The sequence below is a fragment of the Panthera onca genome, chromosome A1 (assembly GCF_046562875.1).
Source record: "Panthera onca isolate mPanOnc1 chromosome A1, mPanOnc1 haplotype 2, whole genome shotgun sequence".
NCBI lineage: Eukaryota > Metazoa > Chordata > Mammalia > Carnivora > Felidae > Panthera > Panthera onca.
Window position 1 is genome coordinate 11,739,492 of NC_138339.1, and position 19,530 is coordinate 11,759,021.

General features: G+C 46.8%; 1 protein-coding gene across 4 annotated transcripts in view; it reads left to right on the forward strand.

The window, feature by feature from the left end:
- Positions 1-19,530, forward strand: part of TRIO (trio Rho guanine nucleotide exchange factor) — a 355,586-nt gene that overhangs the window by 290,242 nt on the left and 45,814 nt on the right. The window lies entirely within an intron of this gene.

Here is a 19,530-nt window from a genome sequence, read left to right on the forward strand (position 1 = left end):
TCCCACTGTGGTCAGGATCTCACTGTTTGTGAGATCAAGCCCCTCGTCAGACTCTGCACTGACAGCATGGAGCCTGCTTGGGATTTTCTCTCCCCCCGCCCCTGCCCTCTGTCTCTCAAAAATAAATAAGCTTTAAAAAAAATGAAAATAAAAGCACCGTTAGTATATGACCTTCCCCCCCACCCTTTTTTTTGTTTGTTTCTTAAGACCTCCTTTTGCAAAAATGACCTTCATATTTTTTTGGATAGATTAATAATAGGCCCTTGAACATTGAAGTTCTAATTTTAAATATTTGAGGAATGGTCATCGCAGGAGACAGTTACATTAAAACTGATTTTTCGGGAGTGTTTTGACCAAAACAATTTCTTTCAAACCAACTTAAATCATGAGAATGAAATTGTTGAAGTTTTGCCCTACAAATATGCCGGCAGATAGTGATTTTATATTCCTACAGTATATTTCTTCAGTAAACCATAGATAACCTGTTTTCACAGGCCATGAATTTGTCTAATATGTTTCTTTTCCCACAGAAATTCTCCTCTGAATCTGCCTATTTTTCTCTAGTAACTTGTCCCACACTCTCAGTTTCTTTAGCTTTTTGTATTTATGCAACCAGAACGCTGAATTTGTTTTTTAAAACGTTTTATTTTGAAGTCATTTTAGACTTCCAGAAAAGCTGCAGAAATAGCACAAGGAATCCCTGCACCCCCTTTGCCTAGTGCACCCCACCCCCCTTGGCACACGGCACATGACCCTGGTTCGGTGACCAGGAGCCTTGATGCAGTTGTTAATTGGCCACAGCTCTTGTTTCAGTTTTGCCTTAAGGTCTTTTTGCCTGCCTCAGGGTCCAATCCAAGACACGTGTCGAATTTCGTTTCCAATCTGTGCTAGTTCCTCTGCCTTTTTTTTTTGTAATCTTTCGTGACCTTGACACCTTTGAAGTCTTACCAGTTCTTTGTTTTGTAAGCGGTCCCTCAGATTGGGTTTGTTGATCAGATGTCTTCTCATGACTGAATGTGGTGCGTGCACTTGTGGCAAGAATACCACAAAAATGACACTGTGCATCTCCGTGCGTTACCCGGGGGCTCGGGAGGATCCTGATGTGTGTCCCTGCTGGTGCTGGTGACCTTGGTCGCCTGGTTAGAGTGGTGACTGCAGTATTGCTTCGCTGTAAAGTTACTGTTCTTCTCTTTGTAAATAGTACCTTGTGGGAGTTATTTTGAAACTATGCAAATGCTGTTTCTCATCCTGCCTTTACCCACTCGTTTTAGCATTCGTCAGTGGTTCTCACCCAGAACCATCGTTATTGTGCTGCTTGCCTACTGGTGATTCCCCGTCTCCCTCATATCTTTTAAATTTATTAATTAGAATTCTGAAAGGAAGGGCTGTCCCTCTGCCCCATTTGCTTATTTATTCAGTTAATTGCATCAGTGTGGAGTCATGGGCATTTATTTCATTCCATGAATCATAATCCAATATTGTCCTTATTTATTTGTTACTCAGATTGTTCGAGCTTCGGCCATTAGGAGCTCCTTCGAGTGGGCCTTTGTGCACTTTGGACACGCCCCATCGTTTTTTGCTTGCTTCCTTGCTTTCTGACACTACGAGGTTTTCCGGCTCCTCTTGTGTTTTCCTTGCTGCAACCCTAGATCAACCGTTTCTCTGAGAAGTCCTGGTTCTTTTTCTCGGAGAACGCTATGAAGCACTAAGGTCTTCTCAGTGGACATGTATGTGTACCTACCCATATGCACACACGCGTCTACGCTCATATACTCTGTCTCTCCACGTAAGCACGCATAGAAAGAAACGGGACTTGATGTCATACTGAGACCTCCAACTCCTGTTCGGCAACACAGGGCTCATTCTAGTCCTTCACCTCTCCTTGCTTGAAACCTTCCTTTCTGATAGTGAGACACCTGCATCTCATCATTCAGAATATACGATGGGCACCTGGGTGACTCAGTTGGTTAAGTGTCCGACTTCGGCTCATGATCTTGCAGTTCGTCGGTTCGAGCCCCGCGTCGGGCTCTGTGCTGACAGCTTGGAGCCTGGACCCTGCTTCGGATTCCGTGTCTCCCTCGCTCTCTGCCCCTCCCCCGCTCACACTCTGTCTCTCACAAACAATAAATAAACATTTAAAAAATCTGTTTAATACTTATATACTTTGAATCCTACGAGAAAAGGCTGTGATTTTCCTCCTTGGAAAGTGAATATTTTCTTTACCTAAAATGACTTGACTTTAGACGATTGAACTCCACCTGTTCTCACTGCTGACCCACACCTCTGTAAGACAAAAACTTCCAAGTCTTTTGTCTTTGGCTTTACAGTTTGGAATCAAAAGAGGGTTTTTCAAAGTTACTTAGGTAAGCGCTTTCCTTTAGTGTGGCTATGTTTTCCTTTGTAATATGGCTAGATCCTTTGTGACTGTGTTTACCTTACATTTTGAGGACACATTTGCAGGCACCCCAGACCTAGTTGATCTTAATGATTTGTTTTGGGGGGATTTGAAACATAACCGTGGCCCCAAGAGTCGGCGCTCAACCTTCTGACACACGGGTCTCTCCCGCTCACTTTCCCTGCACCCCTGGCCTTGGATCCTCACAGACCAACCTCGGGTAACGTTTTGGAAGGCGCTGTCTTCGGCAGTGGAACTTCCCTTTTCTTTGTGACACTTTTAATTCTGTGTTTAGCTATCAAAGAAATATCCATAACCTATCAAAAATACCAAATGCCTAAAACGTTTGTCTTTAACCCACCACGTTTAGTCAGTTTACATGCCTTCCTTGTTCGCAAAGGGCGTCTCCGTCTGTCCGAGACTGAGCCCCCCATCCGTTTCTTTCCCCACGTGATAGAATCCTCACACGGCAGGCAGGCTCCCCCTGTGCCCAGAGCTTTGACCCCATCCCGCACATTCTCCGACTTCTCGGTCGCTTCCGATTTCCCTGCCGGTTGCGGCCCAACCTCCCTTCTTTCCCAGCTGCTCCAAGAAAGTGAGGTCCCCAGCCTCTGTCCTCCCCGCCGTCCCTTCCCCACACGTGGCCGCCGTGCCCACCAAGCGTTTCTGCCCGCAGGCTGCCGGGGCCACCCTGGGTCTTTCTCACGTGAACTTGGTTCAGACTCGTACCGCAAATCCCGGTCACACCACCCAGGCAGGAATCGGCCTTGGAGTTCAAAACCTACTTCCAGGAAGCTTTTGCCCCACGGTCGGGGTTCTCTCCCCACTTTGCCTCGGCACTCTTCACTGACGTCGGCATTTCAGTTGGTTCCATGCCTGTGGATCCGGAGAGTTAGATCATCACTCCTTCCGGGTGGGGGTCAGGCAGCACCTTCGCGTCATATAATTTATCTTTACGTACTTTATAAAGTGCCACATTACTAGTAAACACTACGATAACCTCACACTTTCACACATGGAAGGGGGGATGGAAGCCTGCCTGCCTTTATTCCCCGTTTCCCTCTGTGTTACATCTCTCTCACACATGTGAACTTGACATTTTGAAGAAGGCAATTCCTGGGGAAATTTCACACATGTCTCAGCCAAAACTGTAGTATTCATTTTTAAGCATCATCCCCTTCCTCTTACTAGAGAACATAATATTACCCATAATCATTTTCCCTGACAGCTTTTTTTTTCTTTTTTCTTTTTTTTTTTTTTTTTTTTACTTTTTTAAATTAATAGCCCTTGCTTGGCAGTCTATATTTTTGGAAAGGGACAAAGTAAAGTATTTAATAAAGGTTGTAGTAAATGAAACCTTAGAATGTCAATTAACTTGATTTCCTTTAGGACATAATTTTTACTGCCTTTTTTTTTTCTTTTTCTTCTGCCAATAAGAGAGAAGATTATTTATTCAGTAATAAAGTTTCCTTGCATAAAAAGTGCTCTGTGCAGATTTCCGCCTCTTGCTTGGTCCTGGCCTGAGTACGCCATCTGGATCTATCACGGGACCGTTTATAGGGAAAAACAAACTTAGGCTTTGCTTTTGGTCTTTTAAGAAGAACAGGAGGCAAATCCTACTTCGTGGCAGTTTGTTTTAGGGAGGTGTTACAAGTACTCCAGACAGCTTTCTTCGGGTGCGATGGGTTTATGCTTTTTTTGTAGTTGTGAATTGTATGAAACTGAGAAAGAAACTAGAAGTCTATGCTGTTTTCACATTTCATACTTTGAGAATTTTTTGAATTCACTTCACAACTAGTGTGGGTGGTGGCGGAGGGAGAATACAAGTTGGACTTCCAACCGGGGAACTAAAAAGACGACATTTTTTCTTAGCAAAGCATTAAAACAACACAGAATCATCCGTACTGTTAGGTTAGATAAAACAGAGATAGGAGAATTACTGACAACTCAGGAGGGTAGTGCCTGGTTTGAAGTGTCGGCTCCAACAAATAACACCCCTTCAGAAAACGTTGAAGTAACAGAGAGCCCATTACAGTTTGAGAGTGTGTGAAAGAATATTCCAGGTGACTGCCTCCGAGCAGGAGATGGGCCATCACAGTTTGGAGAGCACCGTGCTTGCCTCTCAGATGAATGAGGAACAGGAGCGCGAGTACTCTCACGCGGGAGTCGGACAGTCAGACTTCATGGTGGTTAAACAGCGGAATATCGCCTACGAAGCCTTTGTGCTGTGGGAGACGAGGGAGAGAACCCGTGAGAACTTTCAAATAAAGAGTAAGAATTTATGTCGGCTAAAGAAAATATCCCATTTCCGAAAGGGACAAAAATGAGCTTTTAAGATGCTTCGCTAAAAAGGCCTTTACGAATCACGAGTAAAGGTATTTATTTTCACTCGTACGGCTGCTGCCTGTAAGGAAGAGGGAAGCTATGTTTCTAATGAGCGAGGAGTGGCATTTTAGCCCAGTGATGTAACCGGTTGGCTGTAGACCGAACTGCGTGTCTTTTGGTTATCAAGTCACATCAGGAGGCACTATTTATTGTATGTCTCCGAGAAGACCTCCATCCAAACCCACACAAAGCCCGAGTCAGGAAGCCTGGCGTGGGGAGGGCGTCCGTCACTTGGCATTTCAGTGAGTGAGGAAGTCACAGCTCTGGCCGCTGGAGGAGAGCAGAAACATCTGGCTCACAGTGCGCCCTCAGAATTTCCTTGAGCTCCAACTAGAGTCACTGTGGTAGAATGTAATCCGCAGCGTCTGGATATTCCCACATGTGAGACCCAACTGTAAAGCGGCGCTCAGAGGCGAGGCAGAGGGAGCGGCCGGCCACGGGAGAGGAGCTGCGCCCGCCGGCCACGGCTGGGCCCCCGGGGCCGCGCGGTCCCTGCCCGCCAGCCCGCCAGCCTGCCCCCCCTGCTCGGGTCCCGGCCCGCCTCGCCTGCCCCCCCCCCCGCCAGTGCCTGCCGAGCCGTTTGCCGGCTTTGCGAGAGAGCGGGTGCCTCCGGCTGCCGGCGGGGATAGGCAGGGCGGGAGCCCTGAGCCTGCAGCCTCGAGTCCGCCCGGCACCCACCATGCCGAACGGATTGAAGCCGGTGGACGCGCTGGACTCGCTGCCCTCCGTCAGCTCGGCCTACGGCAGCGGCGGGCCGCCCGGCACCTGCAAGTACTGGATCCTCGACCTAGGTACGCACGCTTGCCGTGCACGCCCCTCCAGCCCGCTCCCCCGGCTCTGTTCTCTCGGGTGGCTGCCGGGGCGATGGCTGCATGCTTCGAGACGGCAGTGTGTCGTGCTTGAACGCCGGCCTGTGCTATCCGCTGCCCGCCTGGGAGAGGGGGGCTCTCGGAACGGGACGAGAAGCGCTCGTGTTGATTGATTGCGCGGCTGGGGGCACTCTCAATATCCGGGAACTGCTGCTGCTTATCCTTTCTTTCTTGTAAACGGCATGTAAACGGCCTAAAGGGATCTGTGCCACACACCTTCTTATGATCTGAGCTGGCCTCGGGTCTGTTTCAGGTTTAATTGCGGGGTGGGGGAGGGGTTCAGACCATTCAAGAAAACAGCAGTGTCCTGCATTCGTGTTTTGATTCTCTGGTTCCTTGTCTTAAGAACCGCAGCCATATAATAAGACAACGTAAAGTTAGGGGAAGGGACGCTGCAGCGACCACCAGTGTATTTCAAGGGAGTGCGTGTGCCAGGCTTTGGCTTTGCACACAGAACCAGAGTTAAGACCAGGAAACATGACTGCAAAGGTCATTTGAGAAGTCGATGAGCTCCATGTTGAGGAAAAGGCAACAGGATACGAAAGAATGGAGTGAGGGTGGGGAGTGAGGTCTGTGGGTCTCCGCAGAACAGCCGCCCTGCAGCGCTCCAGAGGAGGCTGGCTTCCCAGCAGCAACTTGCACCATCTGTCCGGACCGTACAGCCATTAAATGAGTTTCTCACTAGGCCGTCTCTGGCTCACAGGCAGGGATGACTTCTAGCAGGATTTCGAGCCTGGCCTGGTACTCTTGCCGTTTGCCCCCCACTCTCAAACCATCCGTTACTCACATCTGTGCTTCGGAAGCGGGCCGCAAGAGGGACCAGCCAGGGGGATCTGGTGAGACCTTCTGGGCACTTCCAGAGCTTATTATGAGCTCAAGAGAGAAGGGATGATGTGGAGGAACCCACCAGAGAAGGAGAGGTCGGAGGAAGGAGGAGGCAGAAAATGTGCCTTTAGCAACTCAGGGGAAGTGGCTCTGTTGACGTGTTTGTTCACGAAATGCGAGGAAGACAGCAAAATTATCTGGTTAGAGATAAGTGTTGGCTGCGTGAATAGTGAATTTGTTGGTATAAACGTTAGTTTTTTATCAATATTCTGTGTATTTTTTGTTCACAAAGCTATCAAGACATTTTTAAGTCATGGACCATAACTTTTATCATATTTATATTAATTACATTGTTTGAGAATGGCCTTCCTCTCTAGAGGTGTCTGGGTCAGACAGGTCCCTTGTGACACCGTCCACTAGGAATTCTGCACCAGGCGGATGAAAGTAGATGATCCATAGATCTCTTCACTGAAAATAATAACATCTGGGCAGAAAAAAATCAAAAGTCTGATTTGAAGCCTGAGCCATTGAATAGCTCTGGGCCTTGAGAAAACTACCTTATGTCTCTGAACGTCAGGGTTTTTTTGTCTGTAAAATGGGAATAACAGTAGAGCCTTCTTCTCAATGTATCATACACCTCCCCAAAGCTTGGACCAAAATATTTTAATGAGCAGTTTTGCTAAGAGGTAATGGATTTTAAGAAGACAGCATTGTCTTTGTGGAGAGAATTTGAATCCTAGCGTTATTTTAGCTCTTTAGAAATTCTTCTGAAGAGACATTACTTAACTTTTAAATACTGGAGGATAGTTATGCTATCGTATTTTTCATTTCCCCGAGGCATATTTTTGTTCTGGCAGTCCTCAGACTATCATGGAAAGTCTAGGTGATGTTATCCAAGCTGTAACCACACAGCTAACACAAATTTGGAAAGAAATTGACGTCCACTGGAATTTTCATGGGGAAAAAAAATCTAATCTCCACAGTAAAGGATAGATGAGAGAAAGCAAAACTGTAGTTAATAATTTTTTTTTTTGAGAGACATGACTGTCCATCTCTTTCCAAACCTTCATAGCAATTCCAAGACCAGTTCCAAGTTCCTGAATGTCATGTTATATCAGAATGGTATTTTAATACATTCTGATTCTACTTACTTAATTGATTATGTGGAAATCGATGTACATCAGATTGAAAAGGAAAAATGATTTTGAGTAATATCCAAGAAATAAATCCCAAAATAACTTTAAAATGCCCAGCAAATCATAGAAAGTGATTGCAAGGCTTTTATTTAGACCCCCCAAGCAATCTGGGAGTTCGTTTATTGGAGAGTACCTTGGGAAAAGGCTGTTTTTCTGCTTTCTGACATATTCCTAAAGCATTCTCCTTCAAACGTGAATTAGTCTTGCTTGGAACAATCTTCACGAAAGCCCGTTTCATGTGCAGCCCTTGCCATTACCAATAACTGACACAGCCATGAGCCTGGAGAGCTTTACTGCTAAGCAATTGTCAGGAAGAGAACTCAGGTTTTAGGTAAGGTCAAGAACCATAAGTTATCTTTTAAGAGGGCTTCAGTGGGAGAGCCCTGTTACACTGATAAGATAGTGGAACTATTGAATTTGTTCACATTCTGAAATAAGTATATCCTTTTATAGGACACATGGAATCTATTCCAGTGCTGTACATATTCTCCTGACTAAGGAAAAGCATAACGTAGTGATCCTCCTTAACATTAAACAGATGCACACACAGAGGAGTGTGCCTTATCGTTCTCCTTGAACCCGCTTCACATCTTCTGTGTCTTTTTTGATGAGTGTGGATTCTCACCAATGCAATTTTTGTTTCGAAAAATTAAAGGAAAACATTTCAAAGACTAAATGTAGGGAAGACGTTTCTTTGCCGAAACACGTCATATGCACCTGTTGTGACAGTGCGCATCATGTCAGAGATGCGCGTGCACAGGACATTCCGCTTCCTGTGAGTAGAGGAAAACCACCAAAGGGCTCTTAGCACAGCGTTGCATTGTTTCAGCTATGAAGGCCTTTTCACACAAGTTACCATGCAAACTAAATTCTAGCTCAAATCTGTTTTGCTCTTTAAGTATTTTTAAATGAGTCAGAGTTTATGACAGGATATGCATGATAATACAATGGGAATAGTGTGTTACTGTAGAAGTCAGGCCACCAGCGTTCCTGTGCTTGCTGACCCTGCCAGCGTGACCTCCACTAACTCCTTGTTAATCACACTCACCTGCAGCTTCTCACCTGTGCGTGCGCGCGCGCGCGCGCGCACACACACACACACACACACACACACACACACACACACACAGCATCTGCTTGCTGCTGCTGTGTTTGTGTTCTCCGAAAACTACATTAAAGGTTATTTTTTCCTTGTAAGCAAACTGCAGTTTTTAAATAATTTTGTTTTCTCACTTTTGACTAATAAAAGATATATTTGTCACTCTGAACTTATGGTGACAGTTTTGAGGGGAAAAATCAAAAACAGTGTGAACACACTGAATTTATGTATATTTCCAACCAAAGTGCAAAGAAACTTAAAATTATCTGGCTTTATTTAGGAGGAACATGAAATTTTGAAGTATTAAAATTTTGAAGTTCATAAAATGGACTGAAAATTTCCTCAAAACCCAAAAATTTCCTCTGAGCCCTCAGACAGAACGGCCTTTCGTTGCTCTGGAATCCTTTCTTCTCTCTAGACAAGGAGCAGGCCTCTGCCCTTCGGCTGTGCTCCCTCTCTGGTATGTGCTCTTTCTAAGCATATTTCTTCAGCTAGACTTCAGGATGAACACAAATTTATGGCTCTTATGCTGAAGAATTTCCTCCAGGTGCTCGAAGTTAGCCTTGTGGTGAGCAAGCAAATCCATAAACCCAGGATAGCCTGCCTGAGAGAGTGGGGGTAAATGAGCCTCGGAATGAGTCCATGGGGGCTCCCCTCACTTCCTCTCCCGTCTCTGAGGACTGGCTGGGGGTGTGGGGGGAGGAGCCACAGCCCAGATGCTCCTGGTGAGTTTTTACAGTTCTCCCAGAAAACCATACAGACTCCACAGTATATGGCCCCAAAATACACAGTTTCTCTGAAACTGTATGCTAACTGTAAAATCGAAAAGAAGACAATGTACAGAAGGAGCAGCAGAGGGGGAAATAGCACAGGCAACTGCAGATTATGTTTGAACACATTTTCTTCTAGTCTTTATATGTGCAAACTGATGCCTATTTTACTTCTAAAACTTACTGTAAGAAATTGTCTCACTCCCATCCATTGTCCATTTTCTCAAATGCGTAGTTGAAGAAAGTTTCTGTTGTTATATCTTGTTAAAATTAAGAACAGTTCACACTGTCACGGAAACACGTAGACCCGGCAGCTTGAAAAGACGAGAGTGATTCTCGTGTCCAAAGACGCAGTCCTAAGGCAAGCCTCCCTCCCCCCCCCCCCACCACCCTCTCTCATCTCTGAAAGTGGACGGATTATTGTAAGAAGTGGCCCAGTGGCCCATGTGAATAAGGGAGTCTTTAAGAACAGGAAGGAGTGTGCTTATTGTGACGTGGAACTAAAAACTGAATGTTTTCCTTTTGTTTCTCCCCAGCTAACAAGAAAGCCAGCACATAGCGCTCCCCCAGCCGCCCTCCGCCCCTGCCCCCCACGCGGGGCGTCTGCTCACTTCCTACTGTGGCTTCCCTCCCGGGCTGTGGCAGTGCCATTCTGTCACACGGGGCATTAATTAAAGCCAAGGACCAGGTTTGTGCCATTAATTGGTGCTCATAGCAGAGGCGTTCTTTTCCTTGCCTTTGTCTCCCTGCCTGCTTTTGTTCCCTCCTGGAAAGACTCCAGGCCTCCCTTCCTTCCTTCCTTCTTTCTCAATGCACTCGCTTGGCTGCCCCGAGTAACCGCACAGGAGGCCCCGGGATTCTTAGAGAGCTGCCCTGCCCCAAGGCACGTCGGAGATCGGGATCTCACCTCCAGTGTTGGACCCGTGAACAACTCCGCAAACAGTTGCCCTGACCCTCTTTCCTTTGTGTTTTTAGCCTTTTGTCATTGTTTGGGGATGTGATATCCTAGAAAGGGAGTGGGCAGTTTTCAAGAAATTACAGACTCATCATTTGAGAAATCAAATTCAGGTCCACTCAGTTCTTGTAGGGGGCAGGGGGCGATGTCACAAAATCAGACTAAAAGTTTGGGATCGCAGCCCTTAACGCATTGTGTTCTTGGATGTGGGCTGTAACCGTGCGCACACAGGCACGCCTTGCCTCCTCAGCTGCGGTTAACATTTTAATCCCGTTTTTCAATGCCTCGCCTTAACTTAGAGCCTCATGTCGCCTTTGGGAGAGGTATTCCTGAAATATAATTGTGAACGGGATTCCTAACTGGCTAGGGCTTTCTGTGTTCTTTATTTTTGAACCCAACAACCAGGGACCCTAAAATATAACGCACTAGATACTTGCTTTGTGGTTTGTGGGGGAGGGGGGACCATCCCTTTCCTCATTCTCCACAGCTGGAACTCTTTCCAAACTAATATCCACCCCTTGAGGCTGAAGCTTCAGCAAACCTGCTGCGTCGAGGACGTGGAGAATGATGGTGTTTGGCAGGCTCGCTGCAGAGCGTTCCAAGGCCCTGGTCGTTTCGCCCTTAATGCCATGTAAAAATTAGCGTATGGTTATGCGGAATGAGTCACGTGGCTCTACGAAAACAAGTTTGCGTGGTTTATCGTGTATTTTGGCCAGCTCTGTTCTTAGGCAATTCATACGTTTTCTAGAGTGCATGAAAAAGGCTTTTGCGTGTTGGCATGCTGGATGTGGTCTTAATTAAAAATAAAAAATTTGTGCATGAATGAGGAGAAATCTGTCACCACCTGAAACAAATCAATCATGTAGTTTAAACCACTGACTACAGAATGTTCTCTTAAAACCATTTTGCGTGGGAGTGTCTTTGTGTATGTCCTGCTTCATTTAGAGGCATTTTCAACTTTAAGGAAATCTACAAATTGCCCCCCTAAAAAATCTTTGATCTCTTCTTTAAGAAGATACCCTGACTTATGTCATTTTTTTCCCAACAAGTAGTAAGAAGACGTTAAACAAAAGCATAAATATTCATTGCGAAGAGTACGGTTCAAATGTAAGCCTCCTACAGATAAGATGAAATGTTTTTATTGCTAACACTTTGTGTTTAATATCAGGAACAGTTATGCCCACAGGTTAAACATTTCATGTTTCTTAGCAGTCTTGGAACCTCTGAAAGGCAGAATCAGACAAAGAGAATGTTATGCGAGCCTCACAGGATTGCTTATTCCCCCCAAATTAGCTTTCTGTTCCCTTAAATGATGATTATCTATTCAGGGCTATAATAAATGCTGTATTGCCCTGGGAATAGCTTCCCAAATAAAGAAATTAAGACTCAAGAATCCATTATTTTATCACAGAAAAAAACTCATTTTCCCTAAGTCAGCGGTATACTAAATACTAAGGAATCTGGTAAACACACGGTATTTGTTTCTATAATAATGTTTTCCTTGTGTAAGTGACGTTAATCGTAAGTAAGTTTGTGAAAAGAACAGCCATTTGACTTTTTGGGAACGCAGAGGGTCTCAGCTTCTGAAGAAGCCAAGCAGGAGGATACAGGAGCATTCGGAAGAGTTCTGCTCCTGAGCGTGGAAGCAGACGAGGGCAGCGCGCCCCAGGAGGTCACTGCTCCCCTACACGGCGGTTCCCTGGGGGGGCTGCTCAGCCACACGCAGCGCCCTGCCCTGCAGAGACTGGTCTGGGGCTCACACCTTTCGTTCCCTCGTGTAGGAGACAGCAGTCAGACCACGCGAGGTGTCACCTCCACTGCCCAGGACTTCACGTGGGGCTGCGTGGTGGGGCTGCGTGGTGGGGCCGCGTGGTGGGGCCGCTCCGTGTCTGGAGAACTTTCCACGTGAGCACTGATGCTGCCCCGCCTCTCATTCCCATTTCCCAGCCGGTGTGGCTGGAGAGCCACGGAGCCCTAAGCAGGAGTGTAGGGGCCGGGCTGGAGTGGAGGGTGTCTGAAAACTCTGGGAGACGTAAATGTCTGCGGTTGCAGGATTTGTGTGTGTGTTTCCGGTCTCGTTTTTATGCAGTTTTTCAAAAAATGTCTTTCTTCCATCCAACAAGGATATCGTTAAACATCTGCTTTTGTCCTTGTGTAAAAGTCAGCCCAAATCCCCTCCCTGTCATCACTGGCAAGATAGCTCCTTGGGGATTTCTTTTCCCTTTGTGACAGCTTAGGCTTTCTATTGCAGAAAAGCCTGCCTGTTCGTCTCCCAAAAACTACATTTCAAGGGCTAACTCATGTAAAAGGCAAAGAAAATGGCCCTGTTACCCGGAGAAAGCAGGCGTATGGGCTGGAAGCTCTCCTCAAACAAAGCTAGCGTTTGTCCCGGGCAGAGGAGGCTCACGTGAAAAAGGAAGCCCCAACGTAAGAGCAGGGTTGAGAGAAGGAGACAAGAGCTCTGACGACATGGTTGTGTTCTCTGACGGGGTGGTTTGCGGCGCGTGAGTGTCTGCATCAGGCGAGCAGTCGACCCGACTCGCATGTGCCTGGTCTCCCCCACCTCCCTGGAAAGGGGTGTCAGATCAGCAGGGCGCCCAGCGGCGTGAGGGGTTTCGTGTCGACCCTGCGCCTCGACCGGGGGCTGGTCCGCCTCTCATCCCTACGCCGCCCTCTCCCAGTGTCCCGGTCACAGGACACGACAGCTGCCAAACTCCTCTTTTCCTGAAGGCCAACAGCCTGCTGATGAACTGTCACCAGCCACAGACCTACTTGTACCCAGAGCATTCCTGACCCAGCACATGAGCCAGGGCCCATTTTGTTCAGGGTGTGGATAAGTCTGTTCACTCGATCCGTGTTAAATTCCTTACATTGATCCAGACTGGTCCGTCCTTTGGGTTATCCACCGTCGAAACTGACTCTCCCAGGGGCACCAGGGTGGCTCAGTCGGCTCAGTCATAATCCAGGTTGTGGAATCAAGCCGCATGTTGGGCTCTGTGCTGAGCACGGAGTTAAGATTCTTGCTCTCTTTCCCTCTGCCCCTCCCCTACATGTGTGTGTGCTCTCTCTCAAAACAAAAAAAAAACAAAAAAAACTGACTCTCCTATTATTCCATTTGTGAGGTGTTTTCAAATCTCCACTTTGGCAGTTTGTGATATCCTGTTCATCTGATTAGCCAAGCAAAGGAGTAGGCCATCTGCTTTCATTTTTATTTAATTTTTTCACATTTCCTTATTGGAAATTCAAGTGTTGAAATTCACGTGGAGATTTTTTTTTTTTTAATTTCCCACACGTGGAGAAAGATCTTTAATTTTCTGACAGGTTAGCATTCCCCTCACGAGAATGAATTTGAGAGGGAAAATGACGCTTGCAGTTTTGCATTTGTTGACATAGCCACATTTTCCAATGATTATGTAATGCTTGAAGTGTCTTCAGAACCCACACCAAGAATAAATAGCACTTGGCGATTTCTCTGTGAGCCAAAGGAGCAAGTTTGCACGTGTGACTTCCGTTTGCACGTTTGTCTGGTGAGACATTATGAGCCGTGTGTCCCTCATGCTCCTCGCGTTATGTGGTGGTGAAAAGGCCCTTGTCTCTTCACGACGCGGCCCCCTAAGCGCACAGCAGGGTAATCGCCCTGTTTGTGCACACCCTCGCTTTCAGCCTCCGCCGAGAGACCAGGTAGAGCGAGTGTTTCTGTTTGAGGGCGGTGCTTTCTAGGCGAGTCGGTTTTCATGGGTGCCAGTGATTACATCGTGTTCTTCCACTCGGTCCCCCGAGGTGGGGGCTGGGGGGGGATGCTAGCGAACCCTGGTGTGAGTTCACGGGAGGGGCTGCTCCGGGAACAGCGAATGTGCTGGTCACTTTTGTGCGTTTTCTCAGGCAGCAAAGGACATGTGTGCTTTATTACAGCACGAGCTGTGGCCAGGCCGTGCTGGACCTCTGGTGGAATCCAGGGATCACTTTTAACAAACAACAGCAGCAACTTGGGAGTTTGATCTTTTCATGTTTTCAGTCTCTACTTCATATTGGAAAGCAAATTCAGAGCTCACGTGTTTGCGTTAAGGACCCCCCTTGCAGATTTGCCTTCAATGCTCACGCCACATTTTTCATTCCTTACCATTCTGCAGACTCTAGTGCTCAGGCCTTCTGTCCAGCTTCCCACTTTTTAAAAAGGCCGTCTCCTGTGTCAGCATGACTTCGTGTGACCGTTTGAGCCCCGGGTGAAGCCCCGGAGCCCTGGGACACCTGGACGTGGGCGTGTGCAGGAGAGGAGGTAACCGGCCGATGGCGCCGACGATGTGGTGGCCTGTCGTGTTGCAGGCCTGGTGGATCTTTATTGACGCTGGGGAGCAACTTAAGAATTGCAGGTTCAGAGATGGGCAGAGGCTGTGTAAGAGCAGTAGGGTAACCGGAATGAGCAGGAAGTCCCTCAGGAAACGTTTCCAGGCACTCGCTCACTTAAGTTTGGAGACATGCTTGCTCCGGTATCTGAAGCTCTGGAAGTAGAACCGCATCACTGGGCAGGTCGAGTTCCTCTTCGGTGCACAGAATTCCCCCCAAGTAACAGCCCAGCTTCACCTCGCTCATCATGGTTGTAAATTAACGGACTTAGCCCGTGGAGGTGGTTGTAGTCCTGTGTAAAACGAAATGTAGACATGTATCCGGGAAAATAAATGTATAGATTCGCTCACTTTTTATGTGATCCTCAAGAGGATTTCTAGTACATTATGGCCTTTTTGGGTTTTTTCATTCCAAAGAGATGTCACCTCAATTCCAAAAGCAGGGAATTAAAAGCCAATTTGACAAGAGTAGAAGTGACGGTCATTATTCAGAAAATTATGCTCTGGAATATTTGAACCCCAACCCAGTCAGCAACCAACTTACTCTTTGTTCCGTAAGTAATTTTCTACATCTGATTCTCACATGTACGTTGTGACCTTCCTGGCATGGTACAAGAATTTCCTAAATTAAAATGTGATTTGCTGCATCGAATCCTTGACAAGACAGAGGTTTGAGAAACTGCCGGAGGCCAGGTGCACCTGATTAAACCCTGCCCAGTCTGTTCTAAAATAGTCCGATGGAATTACCATCAGACATTGGAAGCAGCTGCTCCAAAGTGTCCTTGAGTTATCTTTCTTGAGCACATAATCTTTCTCTAGCAATAGCTGCTAAATAAACATGCCTTTATGTCCTTATAAGTAGAATTGTAAATTAGCAGTTTGCCGTGGGAACCTGCCAAGCCGAGTTAGGCTTCCCCTGGTTAGCGTGTATATCGAGACATCACCGCATTGTTCATTTGACAGGGATCTTTGACCATGTACAGTGGACAGAAAGATGGGACTCCCTTCCTTCAAAACTAGCTAAAATCGTTGGGGGAGACCCTGAAAGAGAATTTGAAATGCGAGGTTGCAATTTACTGGAAGGTCTCCCAGCGTTGACTGTGCACGTCTGCGTGGTGGTCGGGCCTCGTCAGATGTGACACGGCCGTCCGCGCGGGTCCTGTGTGCCCGTTTGCTTGACGTTATGTGGAGTGAGGGGTCCTGGTCTCTGCAGACGTGCGGTGCTGTGGTGGTGGCACACTGGCCCCCCGGAGTGACGGGGCCTTCACCGTCCTCGCGGTCCCTGCTTCCGGGGAGCGATCAGCCCAGCAGCCCGCTTCCCCCTGCTTGCTTCCGGGTCTTCTGCGATTTCTTTTTCTGTGCAAAAATACGAGTATTGCCTCCTGTTTGTGTCAGACTGTAACATTACAAAGTCCGTGCTTGTTCCTTCCCCCCCCCCACCCCCCCCCCCACCCCAGCCACCTGGTAAGGACTCACTGTCACTCCATAGTCAGACAGCTACAGGACTTGCACGGCGCCCAGCCCAGGACGTGATGGGATGGGGCCAGAACCTGGCCCCATTGCTTTCGAATGACTGTTGATCTGTAGAGAGCCCTCTTCAAGGTAAAGCCGGCTTTAAACTCTGGAGAGGCAGCATGAACAGAGCAGCAGACATCTCTGCCCTCCTGGAGCCGTGTGCTGTGGGGACAGAAAAGGAAGAAAGGCAGGAAGGGAAAACAGGTTCCGGTGAAACGTCGTCGCGATCAGGGCCTAGCGTGTCAGAGTCTGTGAACAGACACAATCAGCACTGTGCTCCTCACTCCGTGCACTCACAGGCGCCCTGAGACTTCACCGTTGTGAAATGGGGGGAGGGCTCAAATGAAATGTGATCCTTCTTAGTCTGCAACTAGCAGGATATGGTCCTTTTGCCTTTTTTTCTTACATTAAAAAAAAAAAAAAAGTGCTCTATGAATCACAGATGTCTCTAACTTAGTGACTGGGACGAGAAGGCGATTTATCTTCTCCCGACAGTCTCTGTGTTGTGTGTACTCGCACGGTAAGACTCTTTTCCTGCAAGGGGCTGGGGTCAGCACTCCTGCTCTCCCTCCTTTCCCGAGCTTTTTTAACTTTTTTTTAGGAAGAAATCTAGCATGGACTTTGCATGAACTCTGACTTTAGCAAAGAAGCCATCTATGTGGGCTTGGTCTGCCCCTCAAAATAAGAGGACATAAACTTGATTTCCTCTCTTAGGGCTTCAGGCAGATCACAAATGGCTTTCTCATGTATGCACTCGAGCGTCTTTTTAAAAGACTGATGTGCTGATAGTATCTCTTCCCACTGCAATTTACTTTTTCTTCTTAATAAGGGACAAGTTGTTAAATGGAAAGAAAATGAACTAATCCATGTGGTTTGCTTCATCCATCCATCTCAAAATGATTTCGAGGATGTCCTGATCACCGTGCCAGGCTTGTGATTACCAAGATGATTAACCCAAATCCCCATTTTTCCAGGTACTCGCAGTTGCATAAATACAGTGTGGCAATAAGTCACGTAGAACTACCAAGGAGTCCTGAAGAAGGTCGCCTCAGCCATCCTACATTTGCAAATAGCACTTTACCGTTTGTAAAGCTCATTCGTCCCATTGTTTCATGTAATCCAACAGTGGCCCTGTGAGATGAGGAAATCCAGATGCCAGGATGTCAGTGTGGGGTCATGGCTATTGAGGGGGAGAACCAGGCTGAGACTCAGACCCTTTGACAAGCCCACAGTTCCTTTTGCCACATAATTGATCCTCCGTCTGGAACTTGAATCAGTGGATTTTCCCCAAGCTAGAAGAGTGCACATCCCCAGACAAGACATGATGTGACCGCAGCCGTTCTTGGAGGCAGGAAGGTTGGGGATGGGTGAAAAAGCAGTGGGACTGGGTGCTGAGTCTTTTTTTTTACTTCCCAGAAGTTAGGAATCGAGGGAAAGGCAAGAGACAGCAGCTGAAGATGGGAAACAGGAACAAATAGTTTTCTTTGAGGGTCAGGTTAGTTTCTGCCGTATTTCTCCGTTCAGTGCGGTCCTGAATCCACTTTCTGCTCCCTGGTCCCCACCATGCGTGATGGGCGCAGTTCACGTTCACACCACTCTCACCACGAGCTCCTGGGCCTGCCTCTGCCTTACAAGAAAGCCCCACGTAGGGCAGATCATTACAAGAATAGCCTCAATCTGCTGTCAATTACCAGCTTGCAAGTAAGTAATTGACAGACTGATGAATTTGACTAAAATTCGGTGGTACTTGTAGCTCATCTCGGAACTGAGGAGGGTCTACCACCAAGTCAGGACGTTGGTGGCATTTACTGCGGTCAACCTAAGTTAGCAGGCAGTGTGCTGAGTCGGGGAGGGAGCCTGTAGCTGGTAATCGACTCACTCACCCATTTGTCATTTATTCAACACACACATTTAAGCTCCCAGGATGTGCCACACATCCTGCCGGCAGCTGGGCACATACTTGTAAACAAACCAGACTCAGCACCCACCCACGTGAAACCTGGAGTCTAAGGTCGCGGTTGGCTTCCTGTCTTGGCAGTTATCCAGCTGGGAGAGTACTGTCACGAAAGGGTTATAAAGAGCTGGGACCATAGCCCTCCACCTGAGGATTACTCTTATTGGCCTGAGCCATCCACAGTGTAATCCGGCAGAAAGGTGAGGTTTTAGAGGAAGGGGGCCTGCCCGAGTGGTGTTTATACCTGGGCAGGACACGTTAGACTCAGCGTATCACAGCCGCTGGGAACCCTTCTAGAAAAGGCACCTCTGTGCAGGCCAGTAATTTAAGATCTTCCCAAGGAGACCTTCTAAAGCCCTGTTGGTTGTGTGATTGAGGCTTACCTTGTGCCCAGTAACATTAGGGACCTTAGTTCCACTAGGTACCATTAGGACACATTGGTTAAAGTTGCAACAAAGCAGCTGGTCTAGTGGTCAAAGTGTGTTCCTCAGTTAACAACAACAACAACAAAATTAGCCGGACTCTATTCCATTCTATTAATGAATATATTAAGTTTCAATGATTTTTAAGTTTTTAAATTCCTGATTGTCACATTATGTCACAAGCAAGTAACGAGCATTTAAATGGAGTGTTTAATTCATTGATTTGGGTAGAAGTTTGCACAGTGTAAAGGAAGAAATACCATTTGTTGTGTTTCAAAGAGTGCCAAGTAGCATGAAAAAGTGAGCATTACTGTTAAAGGCAAAGTAGAAAGAGAAGGAATTTATTTTGCTTTTGATTTAGGGGTTGGTTGGTTTTTTTTTTTAATCGCTGATCACCAGAATTGTGGCCAGTGTATCAGACCTGCACCAGACAAAGTGTCTGCTCATCTTGGAGACAGGTGAAGAAATCTTCTACATTTTCAGACTCCTGAAGTAGAATAGTTTTTTCAAGGTAAAATTTAAAATTTGACCTAAAAAATAAAATAAAGTAAAATAAAACAAAAGAAAATAAAATAAAATTTGACAAAATTGTACAGTCTCCAGGCTGGCTCAGTCAGTGGAGCATGCGACTCTTGATCTCGGGGTTGGGAGTTGAAGCCCCATGATGGGCATAGATGTTAAAAACAACAACTGAAACAGTGCTGCTTAAAATGCAACAAAACTTTCTCCTTAGTGCGTAGTGGCTGCCAGATTTTTCTAAGTCCTAAATATTCCAGTAAAGTGAAACAGTGTCATTAAGTGA